The 17,266-nt window shown below is 43.9% G+C and overlaps 1 protein-coding gene, 2 non-coding genes and 1 pseudogene across 4 annotated transcripts in view; 1 reads left to right on the top strand and 3 right to left on the bottom strand.

The window, feature by feature from the left end:
• Nucleotides 1–2,679: 2,679 nt before the first annotated feature.
• On the bottom strand, nt 2,680–2,884 carry LOC115539468 (uncharacterized; annotated as a pseudogene).
• Nucleotides 2,885–3,796: 912 nt separating this feature from the next.
• LOC115539512 (small nucleolar RNA U3) lies at nt 3,797–4,012 on the bottom strand. Its single transcript, XR_003975959.1, has one exon. It is a non-coding gene; the product is annotated as a small nucleolar RNA U3 (small nucleolar RNA).
• A 911-nt stretch (nt 4,013–4,923) lies between these two features.
• Nucleotides 4,924–5,139, bottom strand: LOC115539509 (small nucleolar RNA U3). Its single transcript, XR_003975957.1, has one exon. It is a non-coding gene; the product is annotated as a small nucleolar RNA U3 (small nucleolar RNA).
• Nucleotides 5,140–16,739: 11,600 nt separating this feature from the next.
• The window catches only part of cdc42ep1b (CDC42 effector protein (Rho GTPase binding) 1b), an 11,971-nt gene continuing 11,444 nt past the window's right edge, over nt 16,740–17,266 (top strand). For both annotated transcript variants that reach the window (XM_030348162.1, XM_030348160.1), the window contains exon 1: nt 16,740–17,046. The gene's annotated coding sequence lies outside the window, so the exon portion shown is untranslated. The remainder of the gene's footprint in view (nt 17,047–17,266) is intronic.

Below are 17,266 nucleotides of genomic sequence, written 5' to 3'. Positions count from 1 at the left end.
GCAAGCGCTCACCAGTCTTATTCACCACCCTATAGCTACACACAGAGTAGGCCTAGATCAAATGAAAGTGACACACATGATTCAGATTACTGTCTTCATGACCTAGGCTAGCATTCTAAATTAACTGGGAACCAGTAATATAAGTTCAAGAACAAGTTGTTGATGTGCAAAGTCATTGATTACATTTATTTCAGACATCAATAAAAATCTAACATAGCAAAAATACAAAAGAACATGAAAAGAATGAAAAACAATGAACATGTTGATTGAACATGAAATGATTTCTTAAATATGTTGTGTTACAATCCATCTATATACAATTTGTTATACTATATTTAGAATTATATATCATTTCAAGCCATACATAAATACCATTTAATAGACTATATATTATTTATTTATTTTTGTAATTTCTGTAATTTATACATAGGCCTATACAATCTATATATCTAGTTTGGTAGCATGTTTAACAATTTATAAATATAATACAATCTATTTCTATTTAGATATAGCTTTATACAATTTGATATGGGGTAGGCTACATTAAAAAACAACAACCGGTTGTTCCCCATCAATGAATAAATTAATTAATAAGATGAGCAGATATTGATGTGAAAATATTGTTATTTATTGTTATTTATTAAATATTTATTCCACCATTATGTTCCCTTAACCTACGTGTTTCAATTAATAGAGATGACCACTGCGAAGGGGAAAGTGAGTGGCCATGTATCCTGTAACCACGGCCCTTTCGTGGTTACCATGGTCATTAACATTTGCTGGCTGGGCAGGCTGAGGATAGATTCCGTCTGGAGTTGCAGCCTCTTCCAACCAGTTTACATGTTCCCTCTGAAGCTGGCAAAAATTGTGCAAAGCACAGCAGGTTGCGATGACAGTCGGTGTGAATCTGAAGTGAAAGTCACTGCGTTTCAACAGAACACGCCATCTTGCCTTTAGAATCCCATATGTATTTTCCACCCCAACCCGGAGCGAACTTAGATACACGTTGAAAGATTCCTGCTCTGGAGTTAGCCGTGGGGAGCTGAGATGTCCTTTAACCAGCCACGGAAGGAGCGGATATGCAGGATCCCCAACAATGACTAGCCTGATGCTCTCTCCCTCGATGATTTTATCACCCTAAAATAAAGAAAGACGGAAGTAAAACATTACTGAATGGGTTAGGGTTATAGGGTTATAATATGCTTGGTAAACCCAAACCAAGTCTCTCAAGTCGAGCTGCAGGTGTTCATCGCACCACTGGGGTTGCATTGGCCCCTTTTGGGTCTCACCTTAGGCAGTAGATGGGCTTTTTGGAAGAGATCCGAGTTGCGGAGAACACTGGCGTCGTGTGGCATCTTACAGCTGCTGTTCCAGAAGCTGGAAACAAGATTTATTTTATTATTATTTTTAATTAGGCATACAACAGTAGTTCCGATCAAGTAGGCCTAATTTGATTTGACAAGAGGTATTCCATGAGTTCTGATATAGAGTAGCCTATAACAGCACTGGGCCTTTTTTTTGCAGGTGTTCTAATAACCGTTAATGTTATTTACGGTCTTTATGTAGCTTACTTTGTAACAAACTTCCATTTGTGTTGGAAGAGCCAAATAAATCATTAAATAATAAAAAAACAAATCATAATCGGTTGTTGCTTATTACTGTTGTAGAGCTGAAATCAATATAAAACGCGAGAGGGAGTGCTGTTGGCTGCTGAATATCAGCGCGGTTGTGATTCGGTCGCAGTTACGAGGCCGTATAGGCCGTATAGGCAGAGTGCCAAAGATAAACACAGCCGTTAAATAACTTGCATATCACTGTGAACCAGCCTTTATATTATAGACAGAAAATAGAGTGAGAAAAGTGCAAAAGAGTGCTTACCAAAATTGGTGGTCGACAACTGCCTGGAGCACATAAGACGGCCAGCCTTTTTCGATTGACAAAGTCTTTGTACCCATCTGAAGGGGCAACATGGGGATGTGTGTGCCATCAATGATGCCCATCACATTTGGCAAATGGTAGCTGGCCTCGAATCTGGATGCGATGTAGAAGGGCTTCCTCCTCCGTTGGTACCCTTATGAGGTCTTTTATAGGTCCTTGCACCATACTTTTGCAGAACATATAAACAAACTTCTTAACGGTGCTTTTATGCACCCCGAACTGATTAGCGATCAGCCTATATTCGGCGCTGCTGCCCAACTTGTAGAGTACCATGGCAACCCTCATTGCCAACGGTATTGCTCTTCGCACAGTTACCTCCTCCGGCGAAATAGTCTTCATCAGCTCGCATCATTTCATGAACGACTGCCGACTCATCCTAAAATTTTCTCGCCATTCCTGGTCACTAAATACTCTCAAGACCACTCTCTCCCACCAGTCTTGGCTGCGGACTCGCATCCAAATTCGTTTTGTTTGCGGCGGAGCTGGGGGTAAATATAAAGATCTTAAAAGAAATTGACGTTGCTGCGCCGTCCTCCTTCTTTCTTGAAGGAGCAGGGAGAGAAAAGCTCTCTCCTGCTGTGCTTTCATTAAAATTAAATTTAAAATCCCCGATAGTGATAACACGTCCATTATCTCGCCGCCGGTCCAGAGATGTGTCAGGTGTGCGCGAGGGACATAACGGACATTTTTGTCACTGCCATGTATACAGTTCATTCGGAACACATTTCGGAACAGATCTATGCCGCATAGAAATCTATGCGGCATAGATCTGCCATGTAAACACGGCTAGTGACAAGGAGCGGATGTAATGCATCAACACTCACTGCCCGCTTCTCGCTCAGCAGGAAACATCAGTTCTCTTCATCGTGGTTAGAGTAACCGATCACTTTCATACGTCATTTCTCAAGTCAAAGACTATAGAAATGATCCCTGAAAGTATGATGTTAGTGTTGAAACGGGCGCGGACGGGCACCAATTCATGGGGTAGTCCTTCTCACTGGTGGTTGTGAGGTAGAACTTTCACAATGTTTCAGCTCATGTAAAAATAACGGATGGCACTGACACAAATCTTAGTTTATTGAAACTAAACTCTGGCGTTAATGATGCAGACATGATCCAAACAATAACCACTTTTAACGTTATATGTTGCGTTAACGTGAATGTTGATATGTATTAACCCTAATATTGATTTAATAATGGCACATGAGGACAAACATCGGTATAGAGTGACGTTCAAAACTAGTTATCATGAGGGCCAATACAGGTACCAAGCACAACTACGTTAAAGGAGTGATATGATAAAGAGATATAGAGATAAATAGTCGCCACATCTCTTTGCGAGACACGGGGGTCCGTTGACGAAAGTACCACCCCGCCTGTCGGAATTCAACTCAATCCCCACTGCTTTAGTTCAACTCACATCCGACCTCTCTGTTTATTTATGTTATTCAAAATCCTACCAAGTATTAAACACAGGAAATTCATGTGCATAGGCTACTGCTATATTGTGCCGTTATTGTACAGACATTCCAGATTCAGTGAGTGCAAATGACTTGATACTGTCTACAACATGATAACCTGCACAGAGATTGAATTAACAATTTATACTACTTTATATGGCCATCACTCGCATCACATCAAAAGTGAAATATTATTTTATATATTATATACACCTGAGCAATTACACCAGCAATGCAGGTAACTTCAAACGGTTTACAAGAGCCCACACTACATCAGTATTTTTGATTGCCTACACAATTTTTACTAAGTAAAATAAACATACTGACGACGTAACAAAATGCCAACGACTCAGAATAAAAACTAATAGTGATCTTGTACAATATCTAGCCTACATCTAACCACTCTGATCATGTTCCCTACCTCCAGGCTCCACTAGAGAGCATGGAACGGTCATCAATAACAAGGAGCGGATGAAATGCATCATCACTCACTGCCCGCTTCTCGCTCAGCAGGGAACATCAGTTCTCTTCATCGTGGTTAGAGTAACCGATCACTTTCGTACGATATTTCTCAAGTCAAAGACTTTAGAAATGATCCCTGAAAGTATGATCTTGGTGGTGAAACGGGCGCGGACGGGCACCAATTCATGGGGTAGTCCTTCTCACTGGTGGTTGTGAGGTAGAACTTTCACAATGTTTCAGCTCATGTAAAAATAACGGATGGCACTGATACAAATCGTAGTTTATTGAAACTAAACTCTGGCGTTAATGATGCAGACATGATCCAAACAATAACCACATTTGACGTTATATGTTGCGTTACCGTGAATGTTGATATGTATTAACCCTAATATTGATTTAATAATGGCACATGAGGACAAACATCGGTATAGAGTGACGTTCAAAACTAGTTATCATAAGGGCCAATACAGGTACCACGCACCACTACGTTAAAGGAGTGATATGATAAAGAGATATAGAGATAAATAGTCGCCACATCTCTTTGCCAGACACGGGGTCCGTTGACGAAAGTACCACCCCGCCTGTCGGAATTCAACTCAATCCCCACTGCTTTAGTTCAACTCACATCCGACCTCTCTGTTTATTTATGTTATTCAAAATCCTACCAAGTATTAAACACAGGAAATTCATGTGCATAGGCTACTGCTATATTGTGCCGTTATTGTACAGACATTCCAGATTCAGTGAGTGCAAATGACTTGATACTGTCTACAACATGATAACCTGCACAGAGATTGAATTAACAATTTATACTACTTGATATGTCCATCACTCGCATCATATCAAAAGTGAAATATTATTTTACATATTATATACACCTGAGCAATTACACCAGCAATGCAGGTAACTTCAAACGGTTTACAAGAGCCTACACTACATCAGTATTTTTGATTGCCTACACGATATTTACTAAGTAAAATAAACATACTGACGACGTAGCAAAATGCCAACGACTCTGAATAATAACTAATAGTTATCTGGTACAATATCTAGCCTACATCTAACCACTCTGATCATGTTCCCTACCTCCAGCCTCCACTAGAGAGCATGGAACGGTCATCAATGACAAGGAGCGGATGAAATACATCATCACTCACTGCCCGCTTCGCGCTCAGAAGGGAACATCAGTTCTCTTCATCGTGGTTAGAGTCACCGATCACTTTCGTACGATATTTCTCAAGTCAAAGACTATAGAAATGATCCCTGAAAGTATGATCTTAGTGTTGAAACGGGTGCGGACGGGCACCAATTCATGGGGTAGTCCTTCTCACTGGTGGTTGTGAGGTAGAACTTTCACAATGTTTCAGCTCATGTAAAAATAACGGATGGCACTGATACAAATCTTAGTTTATTGAAACTAAACTCTGGCGTTAATGATGCAGACATGATCCAAACAATAACCACTTTTGACGTTATATGTTGCGTTACCGTGAATGTTGATATGTATTAATAATGGCACATGAGGACAAACATCGGTATAGAGTGACGTTCAAAACTAGTTATCATAAGGGCCAATACAGGTACCACGCACAACTACGTTAAAGGAGTGATATGATAAAGAGATATAGAGATAAATAGTCGCCACATCTCTTTGCGAGACACGGGGGTCCGTTGACGAAAGTACCACCCCGCCTGTCGGAATTCAACTCAATCCCCACTGCTTTAGTTCAACTCACATCCGACCTCTCTGTTTATTTATGTTATTCAAAATCCTACCAAGTATTAAACACAGGAAATTCATGTGCATAGGCTACTGCTATATTGTGCCGTTATTGTACAGACATTCCAGATTCAGTGAGTGCAAATGACTTGATACTGTCTACAACATGATAACCTGCACAGAGATTGAATTAACAAGTTATACTACTTGAAATGGCCATCACTCGCATCACATCAAGAGTGAAATATTATTTTATATATTATATACACCTGAGTAATTACACCATCAATGCAGGTAACTTCAAACGGTTTACAAGAGCCTACACTACATTAGTATTTTTGATTGCCTACACAATATTTACTAAGTAAAATAAACATCCTATTTGTCCGGGAAGCCTAACCCTTGGACGTGGGCATGAAATAAATTGATGCTCAGATGAGGCTTCAATATTCACAAACCGTACCGGAATACGGTAACTTTTCGAAAAGCTAAACTTTGTCTCTGATGCTGCAGTCAACGGCTACAAAGGCAGAGCTTAAGGAGTCTAGACAAACCTCACCGCCATTGCAACATTTTTCTCAGAAAGTCAGTTTCAGTAACAGTGATAAAACTGCATAGATGACTATGTTGACAATCATACAGGACAAATTACCATGTAAAAAAAACCAACAGTGGGTTCATTGGCTCTACAACGCTACATCAAGTTGCGACAAGTGTTATGGGATCATGGTATCTGAGAAATTGTTCAAGCGCGCATACATGAGCACAGTATCGGGCCTTGGTGCCATCTTGAAGAATAATGTGTATGTGTTAATGTGTTATCATGTAAATTACCCTCCGGCTTAAATAATTCTCCCGTCACAGTATTGGGGTAAATGTATGGGTGTGGTCTTTTCGATGAAAAGGATACAGGCAGATCTGTTTAGAGTAGAGCTGTCAGTTAAACGCGTTATTAACCGCGTTAACGCAAACCAAATTTAACGGCGTTAAAATTTTTATCGCGCGATTAACGCAATTCTTTTATAAAAAAAAATATATATCTTTTTTTTTCTTTGGCTCCAAACAAAGAAGCAGTAGCCTGACTGGTATGTTCAAATGACATTTGTTCAAAGCAGTCGTTTAATTGCACTATAGGCTCTTTTTTTGTATCGTCCTGTTTTGATCAGTGTATATGCCAATGTTGTTATCGATAAAAAAATCATTTGCACAAGGCAAGCCGATGCACCATGTTGATAAGAGAATTAAAATGAGAAGAATTATGGGACAAAAAAATCAAGGGATATTTAGCATAGAAAAATAATTTGCGATTAATCGCGATTAATTGGAGTTAACTATGACATTAATGCGATTAATCACGATTAAATATTTTAATCGCTTGACAGCTCTAGTTTAGAGTACATAATTTTACATGCAGCTGAATTCCACTTTTTTCGTTGATTCATTCAACGGCTTTAGTCCTTCTCTATTCGATTCTTCATAATTGGTTTGGGATAGCGAGGCGTCCTTGGGGGTTCTGTATGTTTGGGGTTAGTTCCATAGCCAGTTGTTGAGGGGATTTATTTCTGGGTGGGTCAATGCTGGTATGAGCCCCACCTTTACAGATAGTTGAACAGTCAAAAGACAGGCTGAAGAAGGTTCAGGCCCCGTTCACACGAAGCCGAAACGGGCAAAACCGTTACGGTTTCGATCTATCCGGTTTCGAAGTATCTCCGTAAAGACGAAGCCAAGCGAAACCGGGTAGATCTGTAGAAACGCTGTAGTACACATTCCAGGCCCATAAGGGGCACCTCTTCTGGTACAGAAATCCAGAAGAAATGAAATAAGAAGAAGAGGCGAGCATGCGCATAAAGGCTGCCCTTATGCGCATGCTCGCATGTGATTTCTGAGACTCCGCGGGCTTAAGAGCCATTGGCTAGGAGGTCGAGGGGTGGGGCGATGACGTCATGGTTTGCGGTTTCAGTCGGTTTCAGGCATACACACGAATCGAAAACGAAACCGGGTAGATTTGAAACCTCCTCCGAGGGTGGTTTCAGAAGTATGCGGTTTCGGTCAGCGGATTCGCCGGCTTCGTGTGTACGGAAGGCCGAACCGTACAAGACCTTTGCGGTTATATGGAGTCAGTTTCCTGCCATAATTCAAACCTGAAAAAAAAAGTTTCAAAGGCTTGTAAGTCTGGGTTTGAAAACTCAACACCTTGTAATAAAGGTTTTGCAACACTGAAAAAAGAGATTATAACCTGAAAAAAAATAAAACTAAAATTCAAACATCTGTAAACATGATTTTGTGTTCTATTTTATCTTCTTCATCATTTTCACCAACACATTTTCAAAGTTCAAACAATTTCACCAGCGCATTTGCAGAGTTTCAAATCTGGCACTGTTCTAACAGTGTATTTCATTGTTGCCTGGTTTTGAAACCTTGTAAATGGGATTCTGCAAACAGGTGTTCATACATTGAGAAATACGTTTTGAAAGGTTGAATATTTAGTTTTAAAAACTTGTAAAGGTGTACGTTAACGACATTACAACGTATTTTTTCAGAACTGACTTTTCAGCACCGACTTTTCAGAGATTTGACCACACAGGCGCAAGCTTTGAGTCACGTGAATATTGGCAGTGTTCTGACGCCACTCGTTTTGAAACTCCTAACAGTCGAATCTGAAAACGTTCCTGGGGGCGGGACCATTTAGCTCTAAACCTATTGGTTGCTCTCGGCTGACGTACATTCCAATCACATGTGCCGTTCACCGGGCTGTGCGTGATTGACAGTGCTCTGCCGATGACACAAATAACAAGTGACTTTCGCCGTTGATTTTGATTTCCATTTTCTGGAACCATGGCTGTTTCCCAAAGTGAAGGCTGCAGCCTTGCTAGGACGCGTCCTTGCTAGTCGCGTCCTATGGAGATGAGACTGGTTCCAGAAAATGGAAATCAAAATCAACCGCGAAATCAACCCGTTGTTATTCATGTCATCGGCAGAGCACTGTCAATCACGAACAGCCCGGTGAACGGCACATGTGATTGGAATGTACGTAAGACGAGAGCAACCAATAGTTTTAGAGCTAAATGGTCCCGCCCCCAGGAACGTTTTCAGATTCGACTGTCAGGAGTTTCAAAACGAGTGGCGTCAGAACACTGCCAATATTCACGTGACTCAAAGCTTGCGCTCAAATCTCTGAAAAGTCAGTTCTGAAAAAATACGTTGCAATGTCGTAAACGTACACCTTTACAAGTTTTTAAAACTAAGTATTCAACCTTTCAAAACGTATTTCTCAATGTATGAACACCTGTTTGCAGAATCCCATTTACAAGGTTTCAAAACCGGGCAACAATGAAATACACCGTTAGAACAGTGCCAGATTTGAAACTCTGCAAATGCGCTGTTGAAATTGTTTGAACTTTGAAAATGTGTTGCTGAAAATGATGAAGAAGATAAAATAGAACACAAAATCATGTTTACAGATGTTTGAATTTTAGTTTTATTTTTTTTCAGGTTATAATCTCTTTTTTCAGTGTTGCAAAACCTTTTTTACAAGGTGTTGAGTTTTCAAACCCAGACTTACAAGCCTTTGAAACTTTTTTTTTCAGGTTTGAATTATGGCAGGAAACTGACTCCATACGGTTACGCCATGAAATCGGCTTCGTGTGAACGGGGCCTCGGATAGGATCTGGAATAGAGTAAATGAAAACAGCTATTTTGGCCCCAGAGGTGTTCAAGGGCAACCACGCACCCCCCTTTCAAGCAAATTAGGGCTGTAGTCATTACTCCTAGACTAGGAGTAATGTCTTCCGTCAGTGGAGGGTCTTTGTTATTCACACGCACATGCACATTCATACAGAGATAGGCAGATTAAGACATACAGAGAGACACACAAACGATGTACACATGTTAAGACCTCTATGTTGCTGGCAAGTTTCAAGTTCCTGCATCCTGCTTACGCTGACTTGCGATCAAAATGTTCAGCTGTCAACACACAATTTGTACACATGTGTTCAGGAGGCTGGCCTCTATGAGTATGGCAGGTTTCTTTCTGAAGCTGACTTGGGGATGAAAGAATAATGTTTACAAATTAGCAAATATTGCATTTGCCATAACTCTGCCCAATAACACAATAAACACCAATTCAACCTATTTTAACCAGGCAACGTCATATATCTTGTATATCTAAATAAGTTTTTGATTTGAAGTTACTACGATACAGATTTTTGATGTTTTTGGAGGACATTTTCACTGTAAAGCATAATCTATCCCGGCGGACATTACATTTTCAGCATGCAAAATAAGGCATGTAAACCAAGTGTTTTGAACATGGCATGGTTTTGAATAAAGTTATTTTTTGCTTTTTGGACTTTGGCGACATCTAGTGGCCGTGCATGTGTTATTTAAGTATTTTCTGTTTCCTTGCATTGCTAATTACTCACCTGTGTCTTGTTGTTACTAACACTTGACCAATTAAGCCATGTATTTAAGCCCTGCTTTTGCCTATGTTCAGTGCTTAGTCTTTGGTGTGCCACGTTTGTACTCTGACCCAAGCTAAGGCCCCGTTTACACGAAGGGAAAACGCAGATATTTCTACGCGGTTTGGCCTCTCATTTACACGAAAACACAGTTTTTGTCACAGAAAACAATCATTTCTAAAAACTCCGGCCGAAGTGGAGATTTCCGAAAACGCCGGTTATGTGTTGTCGTGTCAACGGGGAGAAACAGGGTTTTAGGTTCTGAAGCGTCACATTATGCGCCAGGAAATGCTTAACGTCATATGAGCGCCCTATGTTTACAGTTTTTTTGTTACAGGAAGACGCTCGTGTTATTCGTTGTTGTTGATTCTGAGGATTCTTATTGGCTTGCATGGCCCGACCCGCGGGCCGGGTCGGGACAATATTTCCCACCATTATCCTCGACAAGTTTTTTATTTATTTTTATCATTGGTTTATTGGCCTAATCCGAGGAGAAATCTGTGCCATAAACAGAAATATTATAGGCCTATATTACACGGGTCTTCTCAATGCCGTGGAACGCTCCGTTCACTTGCATGGGTAGTAGTCCGTTGACTTGTCAAGCCCAGCGTCTTCCGTTGCTAAGCGACGACACCGTCTTTGCGGACAAATTATTTCTCTGCTTATCAACACTATGAATGCTGGTAACGAATAAATTGTAAAAAGACACACCCTGTGAAGTTATTTTTTCGTTTTGGCAAGTAGCCGTGTGATAAGCCGGATAATGTATAGAACATCGCCGGTGATTGTCAAAAATAAGACCCTTCAGCGCGAAGCAAGACACCGTCGCTGCGCGTCGGTCGGTGTACGGTTCGCCCTGTCGGGGCTTATTTTCGCGATAATGACCGGCGTTCTATACATTATCCCTTACATATATATTTAGCAGAGTAGGCCTAGGCCTAGTAACAAATGTGTACAAAGTTACATAGGCCTATGTATTAAAAAAAAAAGTCGGGTTGAAATCGGGCTCGGGCTCATAATTACGGTTAATGTGTCGGGCAGGCCTCGGACCGAACGTGCAGGGGCTCGGGCCGGGTCGGGCTTGATTTTCTGGGCCCGATCTTAGCTCTACTACACTGCCGACCATAGGTTTGGCATAGTTATAATGGCGCTCGACGGCGTATTTATGCGTTTTGATGTAAACGACAACTTTTTTGAAAACGATGCTGTGTGCACAATGTTATTTTTGAAAACGGAGGGGGGGAAATATTCGTTTCTATAAATACCCTGCTACGTATAAACGTGGCCTAAGTCTTGTATAGGACATTGTTATTGATTCTCTGTATTTTGACCGCTTGCCTGCTCTCTGGACTACCCACTTGGATTTGGCCCTCTGGTATGACGTTTTGAACATTTGTCTTTTTTGACGAAGATTTACCTGTTTTTGAGTTTACCTTTTGCCTTCTCTGTTGGACTTTTTGACCTTTTTGGATTTTTCCCTCGCTTTAGAATTTTGTGATCTTCTGTGTTTTGGCCCAAAGACTTTGTTATAATAAACAACACTTCAGTTAACCCTCTCTGCACTTGAGTCAATACCCTTCCCTTTTGTTCACTGGGTTAATAGTAGAACTGTGGATTTGCAGATCCGGGCTCGATCCCCAACTCTGACAGAACATATATTTTATGGGAACGGGAATCGGGATTTCCGGCACCAAACTTTTTTGAGATTGCTTACCGGGGCTATGATTATATGCACCAAATTCAAATTCATTCAAACTATTGACCTGTCCACTGCGGAGATCTAGGCATTATTAATCCGGAATAATAATAACAATACCCAATCGCGCAATAACAATAGGTAACCACAGATACTCTGTGAATACCTAATCAATTCCGATTAACCTATAGTGAACTCATACCTGAGTTCATTGAAATTCAGACAAACACATCATAACCTGCTCCTACTGCTACTCCGGAATGGACAACAAACGATCTACAACCCAAAGGCCATTCATTTCTGCAATGAATTGTGTTGCCCTTGTTTGGACTTGTGTGTTTCTTCCTTGTGCCATAAGGATTCACAAATCACTGCTTTGCTGACAGAGATGATCCAGAACCAGAGAACTCGGACCCATTAGAAAAGACAGAGGACCAGCGCATAGCAGCCCTGTATACATCTCCTATAACAGAACTGCAATCTTGCCCATGCTAGCAAGGTGAGCATCAGGATGCAACGTGGTTGCAATTAACCCCAGTGGCAACGAAGAAGAACCTTCGAGGCTCATGCAGGGGAACAGTCGGGCTGTCCGGGGCAACCGGCAGTGAGTGATAGCCCACAGCCGACACCCTGCCTTTGCTTACTCCCTGTGTCTTCCATTGTCTCGTTCTACATTCCTCCATCTCCTCACACTCATCCCTTCTTCATTCTTCACCTTTATGTGGTGGTGCTGTCCTTTCCTCCCTCCTCTACTGGACGTCCTCTTCTGCTGCTCTCCTCCCTCCTTTCATATCCCCTTCTCCTATCTCTTCCCCTCCTCCCTCTCTTTTCCTCCCTCCTCTCCTCGCATGTCTCCTCCTCCTCTCTCCCACTCCCTTTCTCCCCTAATTTGCTCCTCCCTCCCATTTTCTCCCCCCCTTTCCAGTCTCCTCACAAGTTTCTCCTCTCCTCTCCATGGTCCCCTCTCCTCTCATGTCACCTCATCTCCTCTCCTCCCCCTTCCTCTCCTCCCCTTCCTCTCCCGTCTCATGTCTCCTCCTCTCCTCTCCTCCCCCTTCCTCTCCTCTCAAATCTCCTCCTCTCCTCTACCCTTCCTTTCCTTCCCATCCTCTCCTCTCATGTCTCCTCCTCTCCCCTCATCCCCTTTCGTCTCCTCTCATGTCTCCTCCTCTCCTCTCCTCCCCTCTCCTCCTCTGCTCTCCTCCCCTTCCCTCTCTTCTCATGTCTCCTCCTCTCCTCTCCTCCCCTTTCGTCTCCTCATGTCTCCTCCTCTCCTCTCCTCCCCTTTCGTCTCCTCTCCTCTCCTCCCCATCCTCTCCTCTCATGTCTCCTCCTCTCCTCTCCTCCCCTTTCCTCCTCTCATCCCCTTTCGTCTCCTCCTCTCCTCTCCTCTCCTCTCCTCCCCCCTCCACCCCTCGTCCCCTCTCTTGCTCCTCCTCTCCCCGACAGCGGGGACAGATCCAAGCTCTGTGTGTGTCTGGAGGATGGGGGTGAGGGGTCCGCCATGCTGGGCCCTGGGTGAGGGGGACAGAGACACAGAGGGCCCGTTCATGCTGGCAGACCTCAGGACCTCGTCACTGGAATGTGTCGTATGGCAGCGGCGGCCCGCACAGACGCACGGAAAGAGACCCACCAGGAACAAAGGATTCAACTTTTAGAGGAATAGAGTCATATGGAATCAAAATGAAGGCACAGTTTGATGGAACAAAACAAATGTCCCATCTTAACGTCCAATCTGAGATGAATCAACGTATCTGATTTCATAAACAGGTCCAGTTTAAAAGCAATTCCATTTTTCCTATTTTAATATTAGACATTTAAAAAATATGTCCGAAGATGATAACATTGAAAGTCTCAAATGGCCTCACAATCCCCCATACTAATATTAACTCCCTGATCCTGAGTCCTCCCAAGGTTAGAGGAGACCCCCCAACACCGCGAGGGACCCCTCCCCTTGAGGAGGAACAGTAAGGTGGGATAAGGTCCTGACAAGACAGACATGTTGAGAGAGCAGGAAAATATTTTGTAGTATTGTTCAAAAGTAAATATTGTTCCAAGTTTTGGACAAAAACAGCAAAGCAAAAAAACAAAGGTTACGTAAGTCATGGCACACAGGCTGCCCCTGACCCCCTGCAGAGCTGTCTCTGACTCATCCGCCCCACCCACCCCACCGCCATCGCACCCCTCCCACTCCTTACCCCCATCCACCACCCCATTGCCCCCTGCTCCAGTTGAATCATTGCTTTGTCTCGCCTCAAAGAATGTCTCTATTTTATTTTAGGATCAGAGAGAGAGAGAGAGAGAGAGAGAGAGAGAGAGAGAGCGCGAGAGAGCGGGGGGCGAGAGTGAGACGGGGTTAGATTATAATGGGATTTATGTGTTGATCTGTAGGAAAACAGTGATGTCACATCCTGTTGCTAATCTCTCTCTCTCTCTCTCTCTCTCTCTCTCTCTCTCTCTCTCTCTCTCTCTCTCTCTCTCTCTCTCTCTCTCTCTTTGTAGAAAGGACATCCTGTGGCCATGGGGATGAAGGCTGTGATGCCTGGTGTCTCACGTCTCCTTGGCAAACAGGAAGGACCAGAGACCAGCCAGACTGCATGCAGACACACACAGAAAAAATGTCAGTCTGACCTCAATCTCATCCCAATGTAGTCATTCCTATAGCCCTACCCTTTAAATGTATACCTCTATCTCTAATCTAGTACACACACACACACACACACACACACACACACACACACACACACACACACACACACACACACACACGCGCACGTTTGCAGGCACGCACAAAGAAACACAAACCCACGCAAATGCACAACACACACACACTCACATCCTGGGCTGTGCAATCCCACAGACGTTGCGTATGTGTGTGTGTGTGTGTTTGTGAGGGTGAATGAGTGAGGATATGTGTGTAAGTGAGAGTGTGTATGTGTGCGTGGGTGGGTGTGCAATCACGCATGTGTGTGTGAGTGAGTGAGAGTGAGTGAGTGGCGTGTGAGTTTGTGTGTGTGTGTTCATGCACGCATGTGTGTGTGTGTGTGTGTGTGTGTGTGTGTGTGTGTGTGTTTCGACATCAGAGCTGCAGTTAACATGTGAATTACAGAGTGTGTCTAAATCCAAGCACAACCACACACAGACACATATCAGCCCAATCACCGTGTGAACATATTTCTGACGCACAAACAATGTATTCTAACCTCCCCACATCTGCTCTGTGTGAACTCCTTATTGCGCTGGCTCTCTTTTAATCCAGTGGGCTGTGCTATGACTACCCCCATCCCTTATCGCTACTACTACTGTATGTACAACTAGAACGATAACTATAACCTAATCTGCTGGGGGCAGGACAGGATGGTGGTTAGGGTGAAAAGTCTCGCGCTGTGATCCAATACCCATACTGTCCACACTCACTATACTTACTATACTTTGAGTACGCAGGGCGTTGCAATTAAGATCGGGGCGAAAAGAAGTGTACTGAAAGGCCCAGGATGGTGTACTCAAAGTGTGGATCGATGTACACTTTTCGTACTCAACGGCAGCCATCTTAGCTACGAAGCGGAAGAGGCGGAGCCTGGGCCAACGTCGGCGACACTGACATCTGAAAATCAGCGCACTTAGTGAGTGCGAATAGTGCATTACGTTGAAGTGTACTCATGGAAGTATGGATATCGGAACACAGCACTGGTTCTTCCACACACCTTGCCCCTTCCCTCCACCCCGTTCCTCACCCACCCATCAACAACCTCCCCCTCATCCACCTCCTCATCCACCTCCCCCTCCTCCCTTCTCAGCCCCCTTCACCATCTTCACTCCCTAATCTCACCCCTACCCCTCCCACCCCCCTCCTCCCCCTCTCCAAGCCACCCTCAACCCCCCCCCCCCCCCGAGACAGGGAGGGCTATATATAGACCTTGAACAACACACTCTGTAGCACTTTCCGTCTTTGTAGTGTTTGTTGGCATGTCTACAACAGTGTGTGTGTGTGTGTGTGTGTGTGTGTGTGTGTGTGTGTGTGTGTGTGTCTGTGTGTGTGTGTGTGTGTCTGTGTGTGTGTGTGTGTGTGTGTGTGTGTGTGTGTGTTTGTGTGTGTGTGTCTGTGTGTCTGTGTGTACTGTCCTAGCCTGTGAGAGGGACTTTGTGACCACATCACAAAGCTCCATTGTTACCATGACACCGGCTTCCTGGATCCACGTCAACACGGCCGCACGCCGAATGTAAACACCTGGGTCAGCCTCTTTGGCGGGACTTTTGACCCCGACTACTTCACACGCGCTGCAATACACGTCTGGGAAAACAGCTGGATTCACAACCTTGGCTTAGCATTAGCCTAGCTGAGCGTAAGCCTAGCTAGCCCATCCTAGCCTATTGTAAGCCTTCTTTACTTGTAGGCAGTATGCTTAAATATTTCTTCTTCCCTTTCTTTAACGTGCTCTATTTGCATTTTGCATTTTGATTTCAAGAATAAACTGACATGAACCGACAGGCTTTGGTTTAATCTCAAATTGAGTTTGGAAGATTTAGACCTATCCTATACGTTTTGCATATTGAAGTGTGACTGTGTGTGGAGGATGGCTGGTTGAAGCAGCCTCACCTGGCCCAGTCTGATTGGACTCTGGGGCTGGGTGAGGCTGCACACCTGTTGCACGTTGAGTCATCAGTGTGCACAGGTTGAAGCAGCCATCACTGTACACTCAGGGAGAGATCTCCTGCATGGCAGCATAGTGCACCAGGCCATGTCTCATCATCTACAGACTTCACAGAGAGGTTGGGGTGTAGGCGGTGCTGAGGAGCTCCTGAGAGGAGAAAGAGGGAGGAGTAGGGAGAGGAGTGAGGGTGAGGTGGAGGAGTTGTTGAGGAGCTCTTGAGAGGAGGTGGAGGGAGGAGTATGGAGAGGGGAGAGGGTGAGGTGTGTAGGAGGTGCGGGAAGGACGAGGTGGAAGAGGGAGGAGTAGGGAGAGGGTGAGGTGGAGGTGGTGCTGAGGAGCTCCTGAGAGGAGGAAAAGGGCGGAGTAGGGAGAGGAAAGAGGAGAAGGGCGGTGAGTTATATTTAAACGGGGTGAGCAGTCTTCGGTTTGTTCCTCAGGAAATGACTTTCACACAAACCCGGCCTGCCAAGAAAGCTTTAAATACCGTCCTGGAGGAAGCAGCCGAAGGCTGGGCCACATGCTAGCGCTGGTCTTGGGCTGGGCACTCTCTCAGGGCATGGAGGATTTAGCACCACGACATGAAACAATACCTTATTCAGCGTCAACAAAAGGAGGATGGAGGCAGGGGAAGAACGGAGGGATTACGGACTCTACATGAGGAGTACGCACGCACGCACACACACTCTTTCAAAAAGGCACGTATCATTGATTGCTGCTCATTAATTGCTTTCCATCTTAAATCATTTTAAATATTATCCTTGTTTCTGGAAGTCTCGACCACTTCTAATAGGCTTGGTCTCGTTTGATTGACTGAAGCCCCCCCCCCACACACACACACACACACCCACACACACCCCCCCCCCCCCCTCCCTCTCCTCGGA

This window comes from Gadus morhua, chromosome 2 (assembly GCF_902167405.1).
Source record: "Gadus morhua chromosome 2, gadMor3.0, whole genome shotgun sequence".
Lineage (NCBI taxonomy): Eukaryota > Metazoa > Chordata > Actinopteri > Gadiformes > Gadidae > Gadus > Gadus morhua.
The sequence above is the reverse complement of the archived record's forward strand: the minus strand, read 5'-3'. Positions and strand labels throughout refer to the sequence as shown.